This window comes from Puma concolor, chromosome A3 (genome assembly GCF_028749965.1).
Source record: "Puma concolor isolate L17-30 chromosome A3, mPumCon1.1.hap2, whole genome shotgun sequence".
Taxonomy (NCBI): Eukaryota; Metazoa; Chordata; class Mammalia; order Carnivora; family Felidae; genus Puma; species Puma concolor.
In genome coordinates, this window is record NC_141669.1 from 102788357 (window position 1) to 102812774 (window position 24418).

The following is a 24418-nucleotide window of genomic DNA, read 5'->3' on the forward strand; positions in this document are numbered from 1 at the left end:
CTGACTTGGAGAATCTTAACTTATCTTTGCAGTAATGGGGACACATAGTTAGTTCACTGGTACTACTATTAAGAACTCTGTAAGGTTTACCTTTTATTCAGAAACTCCATTTTATCACCCATAAACCTCAGGGAAAATAAAAAGAACTAACAGAATCCTAAAGCCATAATGATCAAAGCACTCAAAAACCCTCAAGCTTCTAAGGCCTTATTCCCATGGGCCTTGATAGCAATAAGATCAATTTCTCACAGGGCTCAGAAGTTATCTCCTTCTTCATTATTAACAGGCTACCTCATGAGTTTGAGAATTACTTTCAATTCTAGATTCTACTCTTCTATACTCTGATATGAGTAATTACTCTAGGGAACTCATATAATACCTCTGACTTTATCACCAATAGGTACAAACAATTTCTAAAACAGCCACTGAAGCAGCCGCTGCATATGAGACCTGGAGGTTTTGCGCTCTCAGAAAGGCACCAGAGAAAAACTGCCCTTGACTCTCAATAAGACAAGACTGTATACAGTACTGCTAATGACTGACACAGTGAAACTCCAAGGTGTTGATCTTTAGGCTCTGTTTCCCAGCTTAAAAGACTTCTCTGGTCTACTGGAGTCTGCTCCATCAGGAGACCTAAAACTGAGGGTTCTTAGAAATTCTCCAGATGATGTTGGGTGCAGATGATGTTGAGTGCAGAAATGGATGGCTTTCACCCAAGACCCAAGATGTCAGAATCAGATAAATGTTCTGCTCTTCAGTAACCCTTTCCTTTCTTCTCTCTACGCTAACCAAATCACAGCTTGTGTTGTCCTCTGACGCTCTCTTAATATGATCTCCCTTATCATTCTGTTACTTTTAACTGACCCTACCCCATGCCATGATCTTCTACCATTTAAGAAAACACAAAATACTTTGGCACATTTTTCTCAGACCATTGCTTCTGGACAAAAATTTGATAACTGTTCCTTTAAACACTCAAGGTAAATTTCCTTATACTGATCTTTCTGGTTCATGAGCTTCTCTCACATAACTGATTCAAAATTTAGGCTAATAAAAATTGGATATTGACCCATGTCAACAAAATGGTTCTGCAAAAGCCATTACAATGCTCTCAGAATAACCTAGTCCAGTGGGGACTAATGTTGGACTGTGTTTGATCCAATTGTCAGATACACTCTCGGTTTTTTTGCAGGAACTGATGAATTCCTTGGGGTATAGAGTATTTGGTGAATACTATTGCAAAATAATACTTATAATCTCAATACAGTTCGTGCCCCATTAGGATCTGCTGCTTTTGTGGTCATCAGGCTTATCCTAAATACAAAGATAACTTAGTGTGTATTGTCTGCTACATACTAATCCTGCATATTCAGGATAATTGTTAGAGATTTTCATATATTTAAAACTACTACCCTTCCAGGGGATCATGTTTCTCTGAACAAAAGATATCCAGAGACCTCCAGAAAGAGGCAAACAGCGTCTACTTGGGAGAACTCCAAGAAACATAACTGACTTTTCCATGCATAGTATTTGAATAGCAGCTCCCATGGTAGGGATACTGCAACTAGAAAAGTTGCATGAAGTCCAAAACTTACTTTTGACACTAGCAGATGTCATGAGTTACACACTTTGTTCTCTGGAAACCCAACAAATCAGAATAAATTTATTAGTCAGAATCATAGATAACCACAAAGATGTTAGTTTTGTCTTAACTAGACAATGGAGAGTTTGTCTTATAGCCAACACTTCCTGCTGCACCTACATACTTCAGGCAATAAGATAGAGAGCCTGTGATTAGGCTAAAGGAAAAGGCACCCAGGTCTCCACCACTGACCTTGTTGGATTCCAGGCCATGTTTTCTTGCCTCAGTTTGATGATTATGTCCCTGTGGTCAGGCCTGTTGAAAGGACTAATAACCATTTCTGTTTCTGGTAACCTCCTGCAATGCCGTTGATTGATGCATCCCATCCAGAGTCTTAAACGCTCCTGGGCAGTCATTGCCATGTCCGATGATTCAGCAACTCACCCTGCAACAAAGCAGCAGGAGAGATTACCTCTGGGCCAGTGCACTCTGGACCAACACCTGATTAGTAATGCCTCAGCAACAGAGAAGATCATCGATTTATGTCCTGAAACCTAACAGTCTGGTCTTGGCTGAAAGAGGGTACCAAGAAAGAGAGAAGCAGCCCCTGACATTTGGGAACAGGCTTGGCACCATCTGTTAGGCTTATTGCTGCCAGGAGCAAGACCTGGCCCTCACAGCTTGGACATAATGCTCTCCTGTTCAGTAGAAACAATTTCACAGAACACCAACATTAGGAAGGCCACATTGCAGCTCTGAGGGGTCAAGGCAGAAAGAAAACCACTCCACAGTCATGTCCAAATGTAGTCAGACACATGAACATTGTCCAAACCACAAAGTTGAGCAAAGATCCCTCCTGGCTAATACATCTAACAGCTGCTTTACCCATCATAGCACTAACCTCACTTCCTTCCAAATTGTACATAAGATTTTTCAAGCTACTCCATCATAGAGCCAACTCTACTTCCTGCAGCATCCATTGCAGAGCAAAGATGATTCCTCGAACCTGCCCCTAAAGCACCCAACCCAAGCCCCCAATCCTATAGTGTCTTCTCTAACATGTTCTTACTGACAGACTCCACACTTCCCCATGGTATTGCCCCTCATTTCAATGAGAAACAAATTCAACTTGTTCAATCACAGGTCTATCCCTGGTGGTCTTTGGCTGGAGGACATTGACAATGTAAAATAAAGAACACTTCTGAGGGCACATCCTTGGATACCTGGCTAGACACATATCCAAGGACTGTTTTTTTTTAATTGAAATTATTGCCAAAGAAGATAACCCCAAGTCACAAGGTCAAGTTGTAACCTCCCATTGATCGAACTGCTTATTTTATTTTCTTTGCTTGTATAAATAATTAATATGAACTATTTAGAATAGTATGATGGTGTTATTCTTTAAATTTTTTTTTCTTTATAAAATACTCATGTGATTTTGAGGCAGAGAGCAGGTTGGGAATTCCTTGTCTGTGCCAGTGGGACTCAGGTGAGGGTTTGCATTTCATTACAGCTTTGCAGTAGGTAGTCCTTGTAAAATCCTTACCCACTATCTCCTTGGGCCCTAGGATAGTGCTAGAGGTTAGGTGGCACCTCTAACCTCAAGAAATCAGAGTAGTTGGTAAATCATAGTAAAAAAAATAATAAGAAACTGACATATACTAAAACTCACTGTGCTGTGCACTATTGTGAATCCTTTGTGATTTTAACCTCACACCCCAGAGGCAGGTACTGTCATTAGCATTGTTGGTTAAGGGGAAGACTGAGCTGCACGGACACTCAGGAAACTTGCCGCAGGTCAATGAGCAAAGAGGGGAGTATGCAGCATGGGAGGGGAGCATTTGGGTCCAGAGTCCTTGCTCTTGAATCCACCATCTGGGGCCCAGCAAGAGCCAGGCCCAATCTCTGCCCTTCCATGTACAGAGCTTTCAGGGGGCTCATTTATCCCTTCTCTTCTTGAATTCCCCTCTTTGGAACAATCAGGACAAGGTGAGGGCAGTGACTGACACAGAAAAATGTACTGTCCGGCCGTGGCAGATGCTCCTTCAAAAGGTGACTTTTCTCCTTGATGCCAAGTTCTCTTTTGCATAAAGTTGTGGGATAAGAGCAAGGCTAAAGCCAAGGGTGGCTCACAGCCTGACTTGTTCCTGGTGGAGCCTGAAGTTGCTCTGAATATAAGGACTTTCTTACTTATCTACCTGGTCTCAGGGGAAGCTGGATGGCTCCTGGTCAAGACTTATGCAAGACCCCATGGAAGTTGCAATGGCATCGATTCCTAGAGAGTGTCAACAGGACGCCTGGTTCTCTGTGGCTTTTAGAGTTTCTGAGACCCTGAGCCCCCAAAGGGGGCTGCACCAAAGGTTTAGTGACTGTTCATGTGCCATCAGCATCTCAATAGATGACTTGTGTTTCTCTGCAAAAATAGTACTTTTAAGGAGAAAAAGCATGCTACCTATAACAAAATCCAGTCCCCATTCCTATATCCACCTCCCTTTCCCCAGAGTTGACCTTGATCTTGAAGGTGATGCACACCATGATGTGGTATTTGAATACTCTTATTACACACCCCTGTCCGGGGAACAATATGTCAACTTGTCTCCCATATATAGGTTTGCACACAAATGGCCTCACATTTCATGTCCTCTCCCAGGTCCACTTCTTCAGGATATCCTACTTTTGTGTCTGGGTATTTTATCTCCATGGGTCAGGTATGGGAAAAGGTACAGAGAGATTTCTTCTGATAGTGCTGCCCAAAATTTACACAAGCACAGAACAGAATTTGGTTGGAAATTACAGGTTACCATGATTCTTGGCTTAAGGGCAAAGTGAGAGACAAACAAATCGGGGCCTGAGCCCATGTGTTCCCAAGGAGGGGCAATCTCTCGGCCTGATTCTGTGCAATGCTGCACATCTTGGAACTGGCTGTGTTCCTCTGAAGGAAACAGGCCCAGAGAGCAGAGGTACTTTCTCAAGTTCTCAGACAGTCTGAGCAGAACAAGTCCCATATCCCAAGTTCCGGATACCTGGCCCAGTGCTCCTTGCACTGACCTCAGGGCCTCTCGATATGAGGGTCCATGAAGGTCACAGAAGCGTGTTTCTTTTTCCTCTTCCTCCAGCAAAGGGCAGCAGTTTATGTATAAACTGTTATAGTTGGTGGTTTCCTTGCTCTGCTTCAGGGAAGCTCCCTGAGAAGCCATAACTGGACTGTGTTCACTGGCCCCTGGGAGATGGGACTATGTCCTGACTTCAGAGCCATCACCCAGGCCCTAGAATTCTTCCCAGGATTATTGATTTCTGTTAAGAGCAACGTGCTTCAGGAAGGTAAGGCCTCCCTGGACCTAGGGGATGAGTCTAATCAATCTAAGCCGATCACAGGGTTCTCACTCTTTTTGCTGGTGACCGTTCCTGGGACAGCCTGGCCAGTGAGCTGTATACCTCCATCTGGTAGAAAGTGTCTAGAAGAAGTTTGAGGTGGGGGGAACTTATAGAAATACACAAGGAAAGAAAGAAAAACCACCTTTTTCTCCCTTCTCTGTAGTGTGACAACAGGGTGGTTCTTGGAGTATCTCACACCCATGAGGGAAGTTTCTGCTGACACCCTGGGGTGGGCAGGCTGTAAGTAGGAAAGCATTTTCATCCATTGAGCTACCAAGCCATTCCAGAGTTGCCTTCATGCATTGACAGGAGACAGGTATTCGGTGTCCTCTCCAAAATCAGGGACACTAGTTTCCTGTCTTTGCACAGGAAGTTCCAGCAGACACACTGGGCAAGGGGCCCGTGTCCTCCCGGGCCTGGGGGCCACAGTAAGAAGGAAAGGCAGCTCCTCCAGAGACTGGACGCTGCTCTTAGCAGAGGCCCTTCTGACACTGCTAGAGCTCAAGGCAACCCATTGTAATTTGTCAGTGTCCACAAGCTCAAGGTTATTCACCTGCTCAGACTCAATAAAGAAAACAAGAGGGAGGAAAGGGATGAAGAAATTGATATGTGGCCTGGAAAAATATAGAAATGACTAAGCATAGGCTGACATCTTGTGGCTGGATCTGAAAAAGGCATTTCACTAAGAACTGAAAACAGCTGTCATTGTGGGAACTGCTGGAAGGGATGGCCTGTGGTCTGAGAACACAAGACTTAAACTTGCATTCTGCCTTCATTTTTACTCATCTCCTTTATTATTACACTTTTTCAGTAGCCTTTCTCAGCATAGCTACAAGAAAAGGAGTATTTTAACTTTAATGACCACAGACAAACTTATTTCTGGCTAATAGTAAATTATTATTACCACTATTTTGGTTTTAGATTAATAAGCCATTCACCTAGTGTCATTAGATAACCCCTTTCTTTGGATGGTCGACATAATGCAGTAGACTTGAGTGATTTGTAGAGTTAGCTAACTAGGAGTTCAAAAGGTGTGCCTCATACCTTTCCTTCTTTTTTTTTTTAATTAATTTATTTATTTTTGAGAGGAAGAGAGAGAGAGCGCAGGGTAGAGGCAGAGAGAGAGGGAGACAGAGGGAATCCCAAGCAGGCTCCACACTGTTAGCACAGAGCCTGATGCAGGGCTTGATCCCACGAAATGGGAGATCATGACCTGAGCAGAAATCAACAGACAACTAACCAACTGAACCATCTGGGCGCCCCCCTTTCCTTCTTGAGAGTAAGCTCACAGACAAGATGTGTTCCCATTTACCTAGATGGAACCTAATAGCAATGCCTGGTGTCCATAACCAGCAGGTGGTAGATGAAGCCTTGAGTGCAGGTGCCTCAGACCCCAGAGCCCAGAGGTAGAGCTGACGGTCATCACTTCCTTCCAATGGGTAGTGCAAGCAAGGTCTGCACATTGCCTTATTTAATTTTTAAAACCACTCTGTAAGGTACATATTGTTTTGCTCACTCTACAAGTGAGGGTGCGAAACTGAGGGTTGTTGAGGTTGGCTCCCTGGGAAACTGAGCCTTGGCCTATTTCCCAAACCAGGCCTTGTCATATGTCTCCACTTTTGAGATAATCTACCTCTTGCTGTCCTTCGCCTCAACACTTCCCTCCCTTTCTTTTATACGTCTCTCCTATATCTTGGGCTCCCAAGAAATTGTCTTCAGCATTTGTTGCTATGGTTCTTCTTGAAATATTAGTCAATAAAGAGCTGTTATCCCCACCCCCCCACCCAGGAACATTTACAATATAATAGATAAGGGGCTTTGAACACAGAGAGCCTTTGGGATTAAAAGGAAACATGTCAGACTGCAAGAAATATATGAGAGGAGGATATTTGGAGAGCAGGTAAACAAAGATCTCTTTTAAATAACCCCACAAAAAAATAAATAAATAAACAAACAAATAAATAAATAACCCCACAAAGACAACACTGTCCTCGGCAACCTAGGGCTTCCAGACCGCCCAGATTACATATCTGGTGTAATTGAAAATCCAACTAGAGGCAAGCAGTTGTTTACTCGGCATCCTGGACAGATTTATCACTAGACCAATGCACACACTACCTGAGAAGAGCTAGAAGCTGCTCCTAAAGCAAATAGAACGGATTTCTCCCTCTATCATTTTCAAAAACAATATCTTTATAATTCCAAAATACAAAGGGCCAGAACATTTTAATTCCAATTAACCTGCATCCTTCATTTTTCCTAGAATAAATTTGAATAACAGTGAACTGGTGTACGATATTGTCCCCCACAGAAAATACACTCATGGAACACTTATTAAGGTCAGTAAAATTCTGCACTCGATTCCAGTGTGGTGGTTCTTTGCCCCCAAGCGAGCAATCCTCTGATACCAGCTGAATGTCCTACAATTCAACTCAACTCTGACACAGTCTACCTGGAGATGGCATCAGATCCCACAGGTTAAGGGCCGAGTCCCACAAGACTGCTTGTCACTTCAGATGCCAGTCATGAGTCCAAGTTGTCACTTATGCTTCCAACCAACGGGGTATACATCAGAGGTTCCCACGCCCCCTTCTTTGCATTCAATTAATTTTCTGGAGCACTCACAGAAGTCAGGAAACGGATTTACTTATATATTACTGGTTTATTACAAAGGGTATTAAAGGATACAAACTAGTAGCCAGATGAAGGGACACTTAGGGCAAGGTATGGGGTAAGGGTGGGGGCTTCCATGCCCTCTCTGAGCATGCCATTCTCCCCCAATTCTCCATGTGTTTGTGAACTGGGAAGGAATCTCCCAGAACCCCAACCTTTTGGATTTTTCTATAGGTCTCATTACATGGACAAGATCAATTAAATCATTGGCCATTGGAACTTGAACTCAATCTCCAGCCCCTGTTCTGTCCCTGGAAATCAGGGGGTGGGACTGAAAGTTCCAACCTTCTTATCACAAGATTGGTTCCCTGGCAACCAGCCCCATCCTGAGATGCTTTCCAAAAGCCACTGCATTGACATAATCTCAGGTGTGGTTGAAAGGGGTTTGTTATGAATACTAAGACACCTTTATCACTCAGGAGATTCTAAGGGTTTTAGGAGATTTGTGCCAGAAACATCTGGGATGAAGATGAAATACATATTTATTATAAATCACAATATCACAGTCAGGCAACCAGATCCCTGGCTAAGCACTTTTTCTAAATTATCTTATTTAATCCATATAAAACACCTACTAGGTATATGGAGATCTCTATTTTGCAGATGAAATATCTCACTACCAGATGGATTAGGTGGCCTATCTGGGGTTGTAGGGACAGAGCTGGCATCTGAGTTTAGACATATTCATAGTATTTACCTGATTTTTTTGGTAGTAAAATGAAATATCAACTCTGATATTTTAAAAATTGTCCTTTTCCCTGTGTGATAGTGGGTAATGAAGGGAGGGAAAGAGTCTTCCTCTCCCCTGAAAGGTCTTCCAGTTAGAATGAGAATTAAATTGGATTTACACAGATTAACGGGAGGAAAAAAATTCCAAATTTTGTTATGTGTGCGTGAAGTCCCAACAATAAAATGGAGACCTCCAGAAATGACCAAGGCAGAGAGATTTCATACTTTTTAAATAGAGAGACAATAAATCTGTGAGGAATTGACAGGTCAAAGAAATCTTAACTTTGGGAGCTTCAGTTAGTAAGGAATTCTAAACAGAATTTGGGCTGTGATAGTGAATTAGTAAAAAGTCACAAGGGCTGTTTATACAGCCTTCTCAGCCCTGAATCTCCCATCTCTGGTGATAAGGATGTCTCTCTACCTCCTGGTCCAGGGAGGCTACCTTCCACATGGGAGATTTATTTCCTGCTTTCAGGGGGACAGAGGAGGGTCTGGGCGTTCTTGCACAGGCCGTCTCTTCAATAACTTTTATTTAGGGGTGCCTCGGTTAAGTGTCCAACTTCTGCTCAGGTCATGATCTTGTGGTTCATGAGTTTGAGCCCCACGTCTGGTTCTGTGCTGATAGATCAGAGCCTGGAGCCTGCTTCAGATTCTGCATCTCCTTCTCTCTCTGCCCCTCCCCTGCTCACACTGTGTCTCTGTCTCTGTCTCTGTCTCTGTCTCTGACTCTGCCTCTCTCTCTCTCTCAAAAATAAGTAAACATTAAAAAAAATTAAAATAACCAATATGCCAAAATGACACATTTTGGGACAACCTGCCCTCGGCCCCTATGGCAAGAATGGTGGACAGGGAACTTGAACATGCATCTCAGTCCCTTTTGCTAATTGTAGTTACCTGGTTTCCCTAGGTATGTTGTGGGAGGCTCTCTCTCTCCTTTACTGTGCAATGATCCCAAGTTGGAGTCCCCTCTGGGTGACAGCAGGGATTCTGAGAACCCTGGAGAGTACCAGAATGTTCCTCAGGCCCACTTGTGCCCTGGGCACCTCCTGTTGCATACAAACGTTCACCTCCTCCCTCTTTTCTGCTCCTGCAGGGCTGTGAACCCCTTTTTCCCCTTGTAGTTATTCTCTCTGGTCCATTCTGCCAGAGAATATGAACAAACAATAATTCTCCAAAGACCAATTAACACATGGCTTTTTCAATTCAACATTTAAAGATAATCTAAGGGAGTTACAATGCAGAAAGGGGAAACAAAATAAAATATCAGATCCCTTTTCCTAGAATTCAGCAACTTGCTTCTTCTCTGGGGCCCTTTCTGTCCGCCAACTTCAAGAGTCCAAGTCTTCAAGATATTCCAGAATGCAAGACTGCTGACTCCTGTCCAGAAAACAAAACATCAATTCACATAATCATAACTTGTAAGGGGAGCACTCTACTGTGAAGATAGTGGCTCTTTATGTTTCTAAATGGGGCGCTTAGTTCCCAGGGGGTACAATCTGCATTTAGCTTAACTTCACCTGTGGAGTGTTTTTCCAGGACACTGATACTTGCTTGTGTTTGATAATCATTTGAATGACTGAGGGGATGTGCTAAAAATGTCTCTTCTAAAAACTGAGGAAGTTTGCCCCAAATACAAATTTCATTTTTACCTTTAAAACCACAGGAAAGGCATGCTTAAAATATGCTGTTTTTTTTTTCTTAAATTATGGCTGTATGTTGGGGGGGGGAAACCAGTTGAATTGCTCCAGGCCTCAAAATTAAGATAGTAAAACATAGACCACAAGGTCTTCTGAGGTTAAAGTAAGGTAACTATTAAAAAGCATCTTGCAAACTATCAAACACTATAAATGCCAAGCCACTTCTGTTTCACTTTTGTTTTCAGGGTGACTTGACCCAATCCTTCTGCAACTGATGAATTAGAGCTCATTAGTTATCAAGTGTGGTTCTGTTTACATGTAGGCATATTGGGAGAAATATGCCAAAATTAACCTTTGCATCTCTTGGGATTAATATTTTGAAATATCTGAATATGCCTTTCAATTGTATATTTCTGGGTAAATGACACTTCTCTTCCTGAGGCAGTTTTTTTTTTTTTCAAAGGAGGGAAATAGAGGGGTGGCGGGGGAAAACAGAAATTAGGATTAGAATTATTATAATGATAGTTAAAGAGAAAAAATAATACTGAGCCCTTGAATGAAATACAGGGTCTCCTCACCCTTCACACAATGCAATAATCTTGAAAATTCATTTGTGATTTGTGATGAGGGATAGAAACAGAAAAGTGTTCATCTTTAGCCCAGAATGCTGCCCTATAGCTTGCATAGTTCCGATAAGGATCAAATAGGTGCTGGCTGTTACATTCTTAAAGCATCTCATGACTGCCTGTACAGCTTCCTGGTTAATATCAAGCTGAAGGATAAGCACCAGAGAAAGCTTACAAAAGTAGTTTTACAAGTAGAAAGTCGAAGAAAACATTTATGATCTAATACTCCCTTACATCTCCTCCTCCTTGAGCACTAAGCGTATAATCACCACCATCATAAAGCAAAAGTGCCTGCCCCCGGGCCGGGTCCCCATGCTGTAATAAAAGCACCTTTTTGCACAAAAAACGTCTCAAGAATTCCTTCGTGACCATTTACTCGCGTCCTCACATCAATTTCTGTATGTATATCATACTTCAAGAAAAGATAACTTAAAAAAATCTATACAAGTCATCTACACTCTACCTCACAAAATAAAATACTGCGTGTGCGTGCACACACACACACACACACACACACCAGCAGGTTGGGGGGATCATGAAGTCAATCATAAATTAAAAAAATTAAAAAATGCTTAATTTTTTATTCACATTTGTGATTAGTGTGAACAAAAGTGTGACTTTACTTCATGCACTTTTGCTACGGAAAGTGAACAAAAACCAGTGAACCTGGAAAACTCCCGAAACATGATGGCAGGAAAAAACTCAAGATGCCTTGATAAATAATCCAGTCTCAGTTTCTGGGCTAAATTTCAGGCTATAGCAGTTTAAGAATAGGTTTGGCACTATTATATATGCATGTATAGACTTATTTGTTACAATAAACTTTGTATATTTTTATTGTTATTTTGTATTTTTAGAAACGGCACATAATTTATATTCTCAGAGATCGTAAGTCAGCTTTAACTACAATATTCCCTGATCCTAGCCTGAACCTTCCTGAGGTGCTAAAACTCAACAAGGCGTTGTGGAAATCAATTGTAATTAGAGCAAGGAGAACCTATGTTGGAGTCTGCCCCGACTCAGCACTGAAAGGACCTTAAATGAATTGTGTAACTTCTTGAGTTGTACTGTGCAATCTAACTATCTGGAGTTGGTTAGATATCACAAGTCAATGGCAAACACCTCTACAAGACTGCTCTCACTTCAGATGCCAGCCCCAAGCTTGGGAGTTCCATCTGCCTGCACTTCTGACCAACTGGCTATAAATTCAGGAGTTCCCATGGTTCCTTAAGGCTTGATAGTTTGCTAGAAGATCTCACAGATTCAGGAAAGGCTGTACTTATAAATAATTCAAATAAAGAATACAAGTGAGGAGCAATCAGATGGAGAGATGCACAGGGTGATGTCTGGGATGGTCCCCAAAGTGAAATTTGCATGTCTTTTGGACATGTCTCCCTCCTGGCACATTAATGTATAATCACCAATTAAGGAAGCTCAATTGAGGTTTGGGTATCAGGATATTTTACTGGGATTTCATTATGTAAGTATGATTGATTGGATCATTGGCCACATGACTGCACTCAATGCCCAGGCCCTCTTCCCTCCCAAGAGGTTGGACTGATATCATGTGCCCCTCCCAAAACATGAGACAACTGGTTGGTATTTCCAGTATGGATACCTGCCTCACCGATATGGGAAGCTCCCCCTCTATTTATCCTATATCATTTTCCTCTTCAAGGTCTTCATGTACCCCCAACCAGACTCACTGGTGTGTGGATTCATCTCTACTCTCCTCAGGCCATCAACCTAACTCCTACTGTATGCACTGAAAAGGAAGAACAACCCCTTCCTACAGGCTCACCTATCAGACCTCATCTGCCTTGGATAGCCACCAGGGAATAAAAGAGGACTTAGAACTAGATGGAGGGGCCATTGGATGAAGTACTCCTGTCCCCCAGATGCAATAATACACCTAACTGGAGTCCCCTTTTATAAAGATGGTTTAGCTCCTCTTCACCCTGCTAAGCTTGTGCCCCCCTCCCTCCCTGTCCCCATCTATTCCTCTGTGGTCCACCATGAAATAAACTACCCTGTGAGGGGAGCTCAGATTCCTCCTTCTCCTGGCCTCTTTGGGCAGTGGTCCATTCATGTTTAATGTTCTGGTGAGAGATTTTTTACATCTCCAAGGCCTCCCTCTCAGCAGGAAGTAGCTTCAGAAGATGAGACCTTCAGCCCTTTCTCTTTAGAAATAAGGAGGGTCAAATCTGTCAGAGGGGAATAAGAGAGAGCAGGGACAGGACTCTGGTCCCCTCCACCTATCTAGGAAATCCAGGATTCCTAGATAATAATAATGTCCCTTGGGTAGATCTTCCAGGATAGCTATAGCCTTTGGGTAGGAATATGCAAAGGGAAGACCTTCACTGAATGGAGACACTCAACTATGAAGAGAGGACCAAACCAGCCTGCACCAAGATAGACCCCAGTACCGACTTTCCCACTCACTATAATGCTAAAAATCATATGTGGGTGGAGATTTAACATGCTAATGACACATTCAATGTATGTAACACCATATTCTGTCCACTGTGTTTGTGCATTCAACCTCCAGTATCTCCTTACCCCAACCTACTTGGATGTGTCTCTTTTCCTACCTTAGCCCCTTTAAAAAATTTTTCAGGGAGCTAGCCTGAAGGACGCTTTCCGTTTGTGTTGTCTCCCTTGTGCTCTGGCATAAGCCCTAATAAAAGCCTCGCCTGGAACTCTTACTTGACCTCTATGCAATTTCTTGTTTAGAGAGCCCAAGGACCTAAGTTGATACCATCAACACTCATGCCATTAGCCTCAATCAATGACTTATAGGACTTGATGGGTACACTTCCAGCTTCCTCTCCCCTCAGATGGGTCAGGTCTAAGGCACTGTGATCTGTACGAGTCCCGTACTTCCTGAGTCACCTTGGGGACAGCTGGTTTGACAACACATTCTTCTTTGGCGATGTTTCCTCCCTGTTTCCTTTCCTACTCCAGTCCCCCGTGTTACTTTTATCACCCCAACGAACTAAATGCCCATAAATTCTGGAGTCAGGGTATGTTTCTGGGGAAAACTTCACTAAAATTATGACTGATAATGTTCATTCCCTATTGTGGGTCTTGATAATGTGGATGTATTATCTCATTTCTGTTGTCCCTGAGATCTAGCATCATGTCTTTACAACCACCACGTCCCATAGCCAGTGGCAATACAGAAGAAAGCTGAGGAGGAAGGAGTCCTAGTTTATTCTGGTAGATGGGTATTTGTATGGTAGGGAAAGATAGGATAAAATAGGCAGAGAGGGAAAGGTTAGGACCTGAGGTCCCTGGGGGGAAAAACGCATACTTTGAAACAATGCTGGGAGTGTCTGACCACAGTAAATCCCCTCTGGGGTAAGGTTCCTCTTAAGAATGTAACAGACATAACCTACTCCCACTCAGGAATTTGACAATCAAAATACTTAACTATAAGAAGTAAACCATAAAAATTATGTTACACAAGGACAGTATGACCATAGTCTGATTCTTCACACAATGCAACAAGCCAATCAGGCATGAACAACCTAACACCTAGAGTCACCTATTCAGTTAAGGGTAGAACCTGAGAAGGAAGGAAAGGGAAGGGAAGGGAAGGGGAGGGGCTGACCAGAACCTTGTAAAACAAAGACTCTTGCCTATAATCTAGGACATTCACTTTTGAGTGCCCTCTGTCAGTAAAGAGAGCTTCCATACTATTCTTTCTTTCTTATGTTCTAATACACTTTTGCCTGCTGCTCATTTTGTGTCCACCTTTTCATTCTTCAAAGTGGTGAGACGATGAATCCTGGATATTGAGGGGAAAAAATCCTGCAACGTTTGTGTGTATATGTGCATGCCCAGACAGTTCAATTTCTAAAAGTAAATATTTATTTAGTATTTTTGGGACAGTATTTCCCTTACTGATATTCTGAATAATCTGGAGTTTAGCGTGTCCCCAAAGAAATAAACCTGAATTGTGTTCAAGAAAGAAAAATTATATGTTTCCTTAAGGTAAATTATCAGATTTCTTACCATAATCATTTATCAGAGAGAACTGTGACTTTATGAGATAAAATGCAAGAGGTGTTTTTTCTGCCTTTCTTACTGTTCCTTCTCCTCCTTGTTCTCTCTCCCTTCTTTTTGCCACTCCATAGTCCTTCCCCACACTGGTATTTCCTGGACATTCCCCACCTCTCACAGACACTTTTAAACGATGGTATGCTTTGATGATTCCTCCAGATATCTGTCCCAGGGTCTATGCATTTTTACATAACAGCATATTTCCTCTATCTTCAACTCTTGCTAAAGCATTCCAAAAGGCAGTGTCTCCCAAGGAAAGAGTTCAAAAATTGTTAGTCAGAATGTTATGTAGAAGTTTCTGGTTGTTCTTAGAATCATGAGTTCCCTCTAAGTCTTGGGTAATTCAGGAGGTATCAGACTTAAGTTTTGTAATGGAGAATAGATATAATCTGGGTTGATCAAGGATCAGATGGAGAGAAATGGTCAAGTACTCTCTCTCTCTCTCTCTTTTAATTATGGAAGATTCCATCTACCTTCAAGTGGTTTCATTCAAGAATAAAGACTGGTTTACAATAGCTAAATAGCTCAAAAATATTTTCAAGAGCCCACAGTATACCATGCAACAGGTTTACTTTGCTTCAGGGAAGTGGGAAGGATAAGACATTCTTTCTATCCCTGAGCTTCAGGGATTTTGTCAGTAACAGTGACACCAAACATCTCTTTGGGCTTCTCTTTGGAACTGGAATGCCAAGAAGAGACAATTGATTTATCTCAGTATTTTCCACTGGAGAATCCAGGTTAGTTAAGAAGTCAGTTTGTTTCAAAATGTATGGGACTAAGACAAAAGAAGAACCAAAAATATTTTGGTTACTGTTGATGTTTTTGCTGGGGTTGCAAGATCAGAGGAGATGGTTCATAGCTAGTAAAAATTCTTAAATTTAATAGGGACCTAGGATTTTCAGAGTTCTGCAATTCTTCTTTTGAGAATCAGGTGTAGTGTTTTATGGAGGTGACAGTACCTTGAATTTTCTCTGTGGAGAAAGGAGTTTGTCATAAAAACATTGGATATGTAACTAAAATATAATTAATTTTATTGTTAGAGCCTATCTTAACTTTTTATGAACTGAATTTGTTTTTAGTAAAAGAAGGCTACCTTTTCATCCAGTCAAGCATGTTTTCATAGCTCCCTTACAGAAATGCCCAAATTTCTGCAATCCACTCAACACAGAAGGCCCTTTTATGAGGAAGGAATCTGTAATAGCTTGATGAGAAGCCCATCTCCCACCTTGTGCGGATTATCCAGCTGGTGTCACTTTAATTTTTTTTTTAATGTTTATTTATTTTTGAGAGAGAGAGGTGGGGGGAGAGGCAGAGAGAGAAGGAAACAAAATTCGAAGCAGACCCCAGGCTCTGAGCTGTCGGCACAGAGCCCCACACAGGGCTCAAACTCTTGAACCAAGATCATGACCTGAGCTGAAGACAGACACTTAACCCTCTGAGCCACCTAGATGCCCCGGTATCGCTTTAAAATCCCTATGGGTTTAAAGGTTTAATACTAATGATCTAGTGAAAATTGGTGTCTTCCATTGTTTAGTTAGTTATAAGGGTGTTTTGGAGTTTTTTGTTTTTGGAGGGGGCCTTGGTCTGATTTGGACTGAAGACTTTTAATCTTCTTGTGTTTCTAGTTTGAGTGTGTTTTCACATTGATCAAGCATACCTAATAAACTTTTCTTTCTCCTAGAGGAGACAAAAGAAAATGAATGATTGCTGGTGAAAAGTGATAACTTTAGGTTAAAAGGAGTGTTATTGATTTGTTCTGTGTTATATGAATAATTCATAACAAAAGGAGAAAGCAGAGGTGCTTAGGGACACAACATTTATTGAAAAGTCATAATATTAAAAGTAGGGAAGAATTAAGAGTTAGAGATAAAGGAATTTTCCATTCTCTGATCTCTAATTCAGATATCCCCCTATGGTCTTTGACAGGAAATTATTACTGGGTAAAAGAAGAATTAGCATGTGTATGGCTCTATTGCTTGGGTGTGCGTGTGTGTGTGTGTGTGTGTGTGTGTGTGTGTGTGAGACTACCAATTAGTAGTCTTCTGTTAGGGTATTTCTACTGAGTTTTCAGATCCTAACTTCTGTTCCTGAAATACACTTCCCTTTATTCTGCTGATCTCTCTATTTCAAACAGTCAATGAATGCACTCTTTACATTGGCAATCTCTATGTACATATTTGAAAACAAATTTTAAATCTGATGGCACCAAGTTTTGATGAGACTGTGAAGCAACAGAAATTTTTATATATGCCTGATGGGAATATAAATTTTATAATTGGGTAGTATTTTATAAGCTAGAAAATTTATATTCTAAACTCAGTAATACCCCTGCAATGTTTTCCTTATTGGTAAAATGGAGTTAATAATGTATCTACTTAACAGAATCCTTAGATTAACTTAGTAAAACAAACTAATTAGTAAAGCTAATTAAATTAATTAAGTCACTAAATTAGTAAAACAAACAGACTAATAAAAGTTAGCTTTTATTATCATTAGTAGTAGTTGCAGTAACAGTTATAGTATATTCCTCTTGTTAACTATGTACTATAGAAAACCACTGTTTATAATAACAAAAAATTTTTTTGAAACAACTTCAAAGAATGAATAAGTTCTGTATACTCTTACAGTGGAATACTATACAGGCAGTACATGCATCAACAGGGATGAATCTCAAAAATATATCATTGCAAATTGGTGCAGCCGCTCTGGAAAGCAGTGTGGAGTTTCCTCAGAAAATTAAAAATAGACCTACCCTATGACCCAGCAATAGCACTGCTAGGAATTACCCAAGGGATACAGGAGTGCTGATGCATAGGGGCACTTGTACCCCAATGTTTATAGCAGCACTCTCAACAATAGCCAAATTATGGAAAGAGCCTAAATGTCCATCAACTGATGAATGGATAAAGAAATTGTGGTTTATATACACAATGGAATACTACGTGGCAATGAGAAAAAATGAAATATGGCCTTTTGTAGCAACGTGGATGGAACTGGAGAGTGTGATGCTAAGTGAAATAAGCCATACAGAGAAAGACAGATACCATATGGTTTCACTCTTATGTGGATCCTGAGAAAGTTAACAGAAACCCATGGGGGAGGGGAAGGAAAAAAAAAAAAAGAGGTTAGAGTGGGAGAGAGCCAAAGCATAAGAGACTGTTAAAAACTGAGAACAAACTGAGGGTTGATGGGGGGTGAGAGGGAGGGGAGGGTGGGTGATGGGTATTGAGGAGGGCACCTTTTGGGATGAGCACTGGGTGTTGTATGGAAACCAATTTGACAATAAATTTCATATATTGAAAAAAAAAAAGAAACAACTTCAAAGAATGAATAAGTTCTGTATACTCTTACAGTGGAATACTATACAGGCAGTACATGCATCAACAGGGATGAATCTCAAAAATATATCATTGAGTAAAAACCAATTTTCAGAAAAATAAAGTACGATACCAGTTATACTTAGGCTAAAATATACAAACAATATTGTATAGACTTTATAAGGTATAATTATAAATGCTTTAAAAGCTTAAAGAAGATATAGAAATAATAACCCCCAAATTCAGGATTGCTGATAACTCAAGTGAGGAATGAGGGGTCTGTAATCAGAGATGGAATTTCACTTTCCAACTTGGGTCCCACAAAGAAGGGTGGAGAGAAGAAGGGCTGTTCTGCTATCAACGAGGTAGTGACCAGAGAATACACATCAACATTCACAAGTGCATCTGTGGAGTGGTTTCCAGAAGCATGCCCCTTGGGCACTTAAAGGGATCCAGAAATTTGCCATGAAGGAGATGGGAACTCCAGACATGCACATTGACACCAGCTTCAACAAAGCTGTCTGGGCCAAAGAAATAAGGAATATTCCATACCATATCCATGTGCAATTGTCCCGAAAATGTAATGAGGATGAAGACTCGTCAAACAAGCTCTATATGTTAGTTACCTATGTACCTGTCACCACTTTTGAAAATTTACAGACCGTGAATGTGGATGAGAACTAATGGTTGATTGCCAAGTAAAGGTATAAAACTGCAAAAAAAAAAAAAATGGAATTTCAATTGGATGGTGATTCTATTACTTAAGTTGGGAGTTCACTGTATCTTTCATTGTCTTTTACTGCATCTTAAATATTGCCCTCCAAATAAATTAGCACAGAACAACAGAAAAGAACAAATACCATATTAATGAATTGGTGTTTGTGTGTTTCCTGTGAATAGTACTTATTTGTTAACTAAGTAGGAGCCTGTATATTGAAAATCAGAAGTGTTCATACAAAAAAGGGCTTGAGTCTCTGCTGAGACTGGAACAAAAAACACACTGTGGAAATGTATGCATCCAACACTCACCAGTCAACACCCATAGAGTTACAGAAGGCAGGCCAGTTGACCTGAGAACCAATAAGTCATCAGCTTTGCCCAAGTGAGCTGAATTGCTTTGTCTGTTCTGAATTTCACAAAATATTTTGCTCTTCCATGGCCCTAGGGATGGTTTTATCCATTTACATCTGAACTATTTTTATATTCCTTGCTGGCTGTTCCTTATCATGCCCATGCCAGCATTTGCTCTCATGTTAACATTTCCAGAGGGTGGTATTTTGCCTGAAACACATATCAGAGCTCATTTATTTATTTATTGAGAGTCTATCATGTGCCAATAATTATTGGGTACTGACTCAAATCTTTTAAATGTTTGATAAATGGCTTTTGAATCTATTTTTCTGAATATTATTTACCCATATGAGAAATGTTGCCGAGGTAGGCCAGAAAGGTGAAGCGGCTCTAAGGGACATCTTTCTCATGCTGCATGTCCTCTATCCTCACCAGTGTCCTCCTTGAACCCCAAAGTTGGTGTCAGGTATGTTTCTAAAAGATCCTCCAAAGCCCAAAGCCCTTTATATTATGTCAGGGTTACTCATGATTATTAATTTTGTAAACATCTTTTACATTTTACATTTTTAGTCGGAAGAAGTGAGAACATTTCTGAGATCAACTTATTTTTTCACTTAGTATCAGTTATAGGGCTGATTTTAAATCAATTCTTAGGGGCGTCTGGGTGGCTCAGTCAGTTGAGCATCCAACTTCGGCTCAGGTCATGATCTCATGGTTTGTGAGTTTGAGCCCCACGTCCACCTCTGTGTTGTCAGCTCTGAGCCTGGAGCCTGCTTCAGATTCTGTGTCTCCCCTTCTCTCTGCTCCTCCCCTTCTCATGCTCTGTCTCTCTGTCTCTCAATAATAAATAAACATTAAAAAATTAAATCAATTCTTAGTCTCACATGCTGTGGCTTAATTGTTTCAACTCACAGTCCAGAGGAGTAAACATGGGGCCACGCTGCATGTTGAAGTACTTCAAATGACTGAACGGCTTCTGCAAACACTAACGGGTGGGGTCACATGACAGCAAGAGAGATTTCTGAAGTAGAAATTTGCTTTCAGAAAAATCTCTGCAGTTACAGGGATTTCTGCAGACACAGTGCATGGTGATTTGTTTTTGTTTTTTGCTTTTTCCAATTGGCTTGTTCACAGCTTCTATCCTTGGCACAACATTATTGCTCTTTTATTTGAATTTATCCACAGAGTTTATGATAATAATAATTATTATTATAATTATAATAATTATTATTATATTTTTCATAATAGCTGAGATTCAGTCAAGTGTTATCATGTGCCAGCCTGCATTTTAAACAGAGTTTTTCTTTTTTTTTTTTTTTTTCAACGTTTATTTATTTTTGGGACAGAGAGAGACAGAGCATGAACGGGGGAGGGGCAGAGAGAGAGGGAGACACAGAATCGGAAACAGGCTCCAGGCTCTGAGCCATCAGCCCAGAGCCTGACGCGGGGCTCGAACTCACGGACCGTGAGATCGTGACCTGGCTGAAGTCGGACGCTCAACTGACTGCGCCACCCAGGCGCCCCTAAACAGAGTTTTTCTAGCCCAACCAGCCTAAGAACACCAGGGATAAGTCTCTAGTCCTACTAAGCCAGATAATTGACTCATTGCAATGAGGGAGAGAACACGCTAGTGGAAGTGTGGTCTATTGTGCCAAATAAAATAAAAAGTACAATTGTAGGATTTTGGAGAAGGGTGAAATTTAACATCTGAAGCAACATCCTGATGGACTCAAAGCAAAGCAAGGCTATGTATAAGGCGTCAGCATTAAATCTGGACACAAAATGGACTCAAGATCCTTTTGCTTGTTTGAGACAGTAAAATTAAGGTAGATGTGGAGGACTATAGCCAGAAACTCCTTACCTGAAGGTTTGCACATGGCTTGTAAGTCTGGGCTGTTTTTCTGTGTCAAAGGGACTTAGATTCTCTAGGTAAGAGCAGGATGCTTTTGTGGGAAGCTGTCAGGAGCACAGACAAGTCTGGCTGTCAGCCAGAAAGGAAATGGGACCTCAGTCCTACAACAACAAGGCACTGAGTTCAGCCAACAATCTGAATGAGCTCAGAACACTTTTCCCCAGAGCCTCTGGTAAGGAATGCAGCCTGCCGATACTTTGATTTCGTCCTTGTGTGAATCCTTAACTTAGCAGAGGAACCATGTGAACCCCCGGGACTTACGACCTACAGAAACTGTAAGATAATAAATGTTTGTTTGGTTTTTTTTTTAAAAGACACAAAGCCTGAAACAAACAGAGTGGGGTTTCATTCACATTGGGTATGATTTCAAAGAGCAGTATTTCTCAGAGTCTATGATTTAGAGAACAGAGTTTCTCAGTGGGTAAAAAAGCATTTGTCACCCAATGAAAGGGTTTTGCAATGCTTTACAGCTATAGGGTGCCCTTGGGAGGAATGTTGTTTGCGGTTAACTTGGTGCTGGCTTTATCTTTTCTATTTACCAAGCTTGATAATAGCCAGACTTTTACTTTAAATTCCAAGCTAATTTTTACTTTCTCAAGGAATTGACTTATTTCATCCTTAAACATTCCTATGCAGTAGGTAGTATTATTATCCTATTTTATAGATGAGGAAACTCAAGAGTAGGAAGTGACCAACTGCCCAAATGGGAGAAAAATTGTAAGGAGTGGTTCCAGGCTTAAACCTAGGCCATCTGTCTTCAAAACCAAGTGCTTAACTGCTAAATTCCCATTCTGTCCTGTTACATGAGCCTTTTCATGTAGGCCAATAAAATATATTATTTTAGGAAATGGAAATAGAATTTCTCTTAGGGAAAAAAAATTCATTTCCACCATTTCTCAGGCCAGAATATGAGACATCGATTAATACAGGTAACGGTACAAATAGGGTAATTGAGCAGGTCTGTGTTAACAACAGTAAAAATCCTAACATGTGTACACATTCATCATGTGCTAGGCCTATATAAATGTATTAACCAACTTAACTTTTTTTTAAAAAATATAATTTATTGTTAAATTGGCTAACATACAGTGTATACAGTGTGCTCTTGGAATTGGGGGTAGATTCCCGTGATTCATCACTTACATACAACACCCAGTACTCATCCCAACAAGTGCCCTCCTCAATGCCCATCACCCATTTCCCCCTCTCCTCCGCCCACCCCTCCATCAACCCTCAGTTTGTTCTCTGTATTTAGGAATCTCTTATGGTTTGCCTTCCTCCACTTCTGTTTGTAACTATTTTTTTCCCCTTCCCTTCACCCATGGTCTTCTGCTAAGTTTCTCAAGTTCTACATATGAGTGAAGACATATGATATCTGTCTTTCTCTGACTGACTTACTTCATTAGCATAGTACCCTCCAGTTCCACCCACCTTGCTGCAAATGGCATGATTTCATTCTTTCTCATTACCAAGTAGTATACTATTGTATATATAAACCACATCTTCTTTATCCATTCATCAGTTGTTGGAGATTTAGGTTCTTTCCATTACTTGGCTATTGTTGAAAGTGCTGCTATAAACACTGGGGTACATGTGCCCCTATGAATCAGCACTCCTATATCCTTTGGATAAATTCCTAGTAGTGCTATTGCTGGGTCATAGGGTAGTTTTATTTTTAATTTTTTGAGGAACCTCCATACTGTTTTCCAGAGCGGCTGCACCAGTTTGCATTCCTACCAACAGTGCAAGAGGGTTCCCACTTCTCCACATCCTCTTCAGCATCTATTGTTTCCTGAGTTGTTAATTTTAGCCACTGTGACCAGTGTAACTCACTTAACTTTTTTTTTTTTTTTAATTTTTTTTTTTCAACGTTTATTTATTTTTGGGACAGAGAGAGACGGAGCATGAACGGGGGAGGGGCAGAGAGAGAGGGAGACACAGAATCGGAAACAGGCTCCAGGCTCTGAGCCATCAGCCCAGAGCCCGACGCGGGGCTCGAATTCCCGGACCGCGAGATCGTGACCTGGCTGAAGTCGGACGCTTAACCGACTGCGCCACCCAGGCGCCCCGAACTCACTTAACTTTTACAGCAACACTGTAAACTAGAGTGATCCCCATTTTATAGATGAGCCAACTGTGGCCTCCAGAGGTGAAGTAACTTGCCCAAGGTCATATGGATTATAGGAGGTAGAGCTGGGATCCACACATGAGAGTCTTGTCTCTAAAGCTCAATATATTAGTGACTTTGTTATATATGAATATGCAAGAATTAGGGGACATAGGGACAAAAAGAAGGGAAGTAGGAATAGAGGTGATGTGGTGACTGAACCCATTGAAAGGGAATAAGGAACTTCCCAGCTCAGATGGCAAATATTCATTTTGTACTTGTTTATACTGCTCTAATATAAACATCTCTGTCTCTTCAAATATGTTCTGTACACAAAGGTTTCTATAAATGGGATTCTTTGGTAGTAGAGTTAGGAAAATGAGATTCAGAAAAAAGTCACAAGATATATAATGCAAGGGGTATAATTCATGACAGGTTGTAAATAATAGCCAGAAGGAATGGTAAAAATATCACCTCAGGTATTTACAATTGTTATGGTGGTGGTGGGGAATTTGGAACTTTCCAGAACATGCAAAGAGAGCTGGAGTCAATCTTATTGAGATTGTAGACAACGATGTTGCATGTCTATTAAGCATTGAAAGTGAAAACACCCGGAAAGTTGATTTTAATTATACCATTGACAAGTGATATATTAGTAACTGTTAATTATTTCTGGCACCTAGCATAACATCAGGTATGTGGTTGTCCTGAATAAATAAATATTTGTTGAATAAAAATCATGAATAAATGAATGACTGGTTGTTTTTAAACAACAATAATTAATGGATAGAAGTGATGTATTTTTTTCTGTTGTGCTTACAGATGATTAGAAACTTTCCCACCCACACACTATTTATATCTTTACCTGGTGAGTTAGAGTATAGGCTACAGACAGTTGCCAATGCCTTCCAGTTTATGACAGTGGCACCTAATGCATGTGTCATGACTGAAATCAACAAGTAGGTGGTACTTGATTCATCAAATTCTGCATAGTGAAATCAATTTTGATGAGATAACACAGACTAAATTCAGAGCACAAAGTCTGTCATGACCAACGCTTATTCATTTTCTTCCTAAATGTTTGTATTACCCATTTTCTAAAATGGAAGACTTTTTATAATATACCATGACTTTTAAGACTCAATTTTCTGAACGTATAAAACTTTTGCTTTTCTTTTGGTGATTTATTTTCAGGAGCATTATTTACTGAGTGCCCATTTCTGGGCTGTGATGCAATGGTGGTCTTGAGGTAGGCAATTGGCAGCATTCTTGAATTGCAAGTAGCAGAATCCACTCTACTAGTTAAGTAATAAAATAAACTTAT

At 40.8% G+C, this 24418-nt stretch overlaps 1 pseudogene; it reads left to right on the forward strand.

Annotated features, from left to right (window-relative positions):
- The window catches only part of LOC112869590 (large ribosomal subunit protein eL31 pseudogene), a 46202-nt pseudogene extending 27475 nt beyond the window's left edge, over positions 1-18727 (forward strand).
- The last annotated feature ends 5691 nt before the right edge of the window (positions 18728-24418 follow it).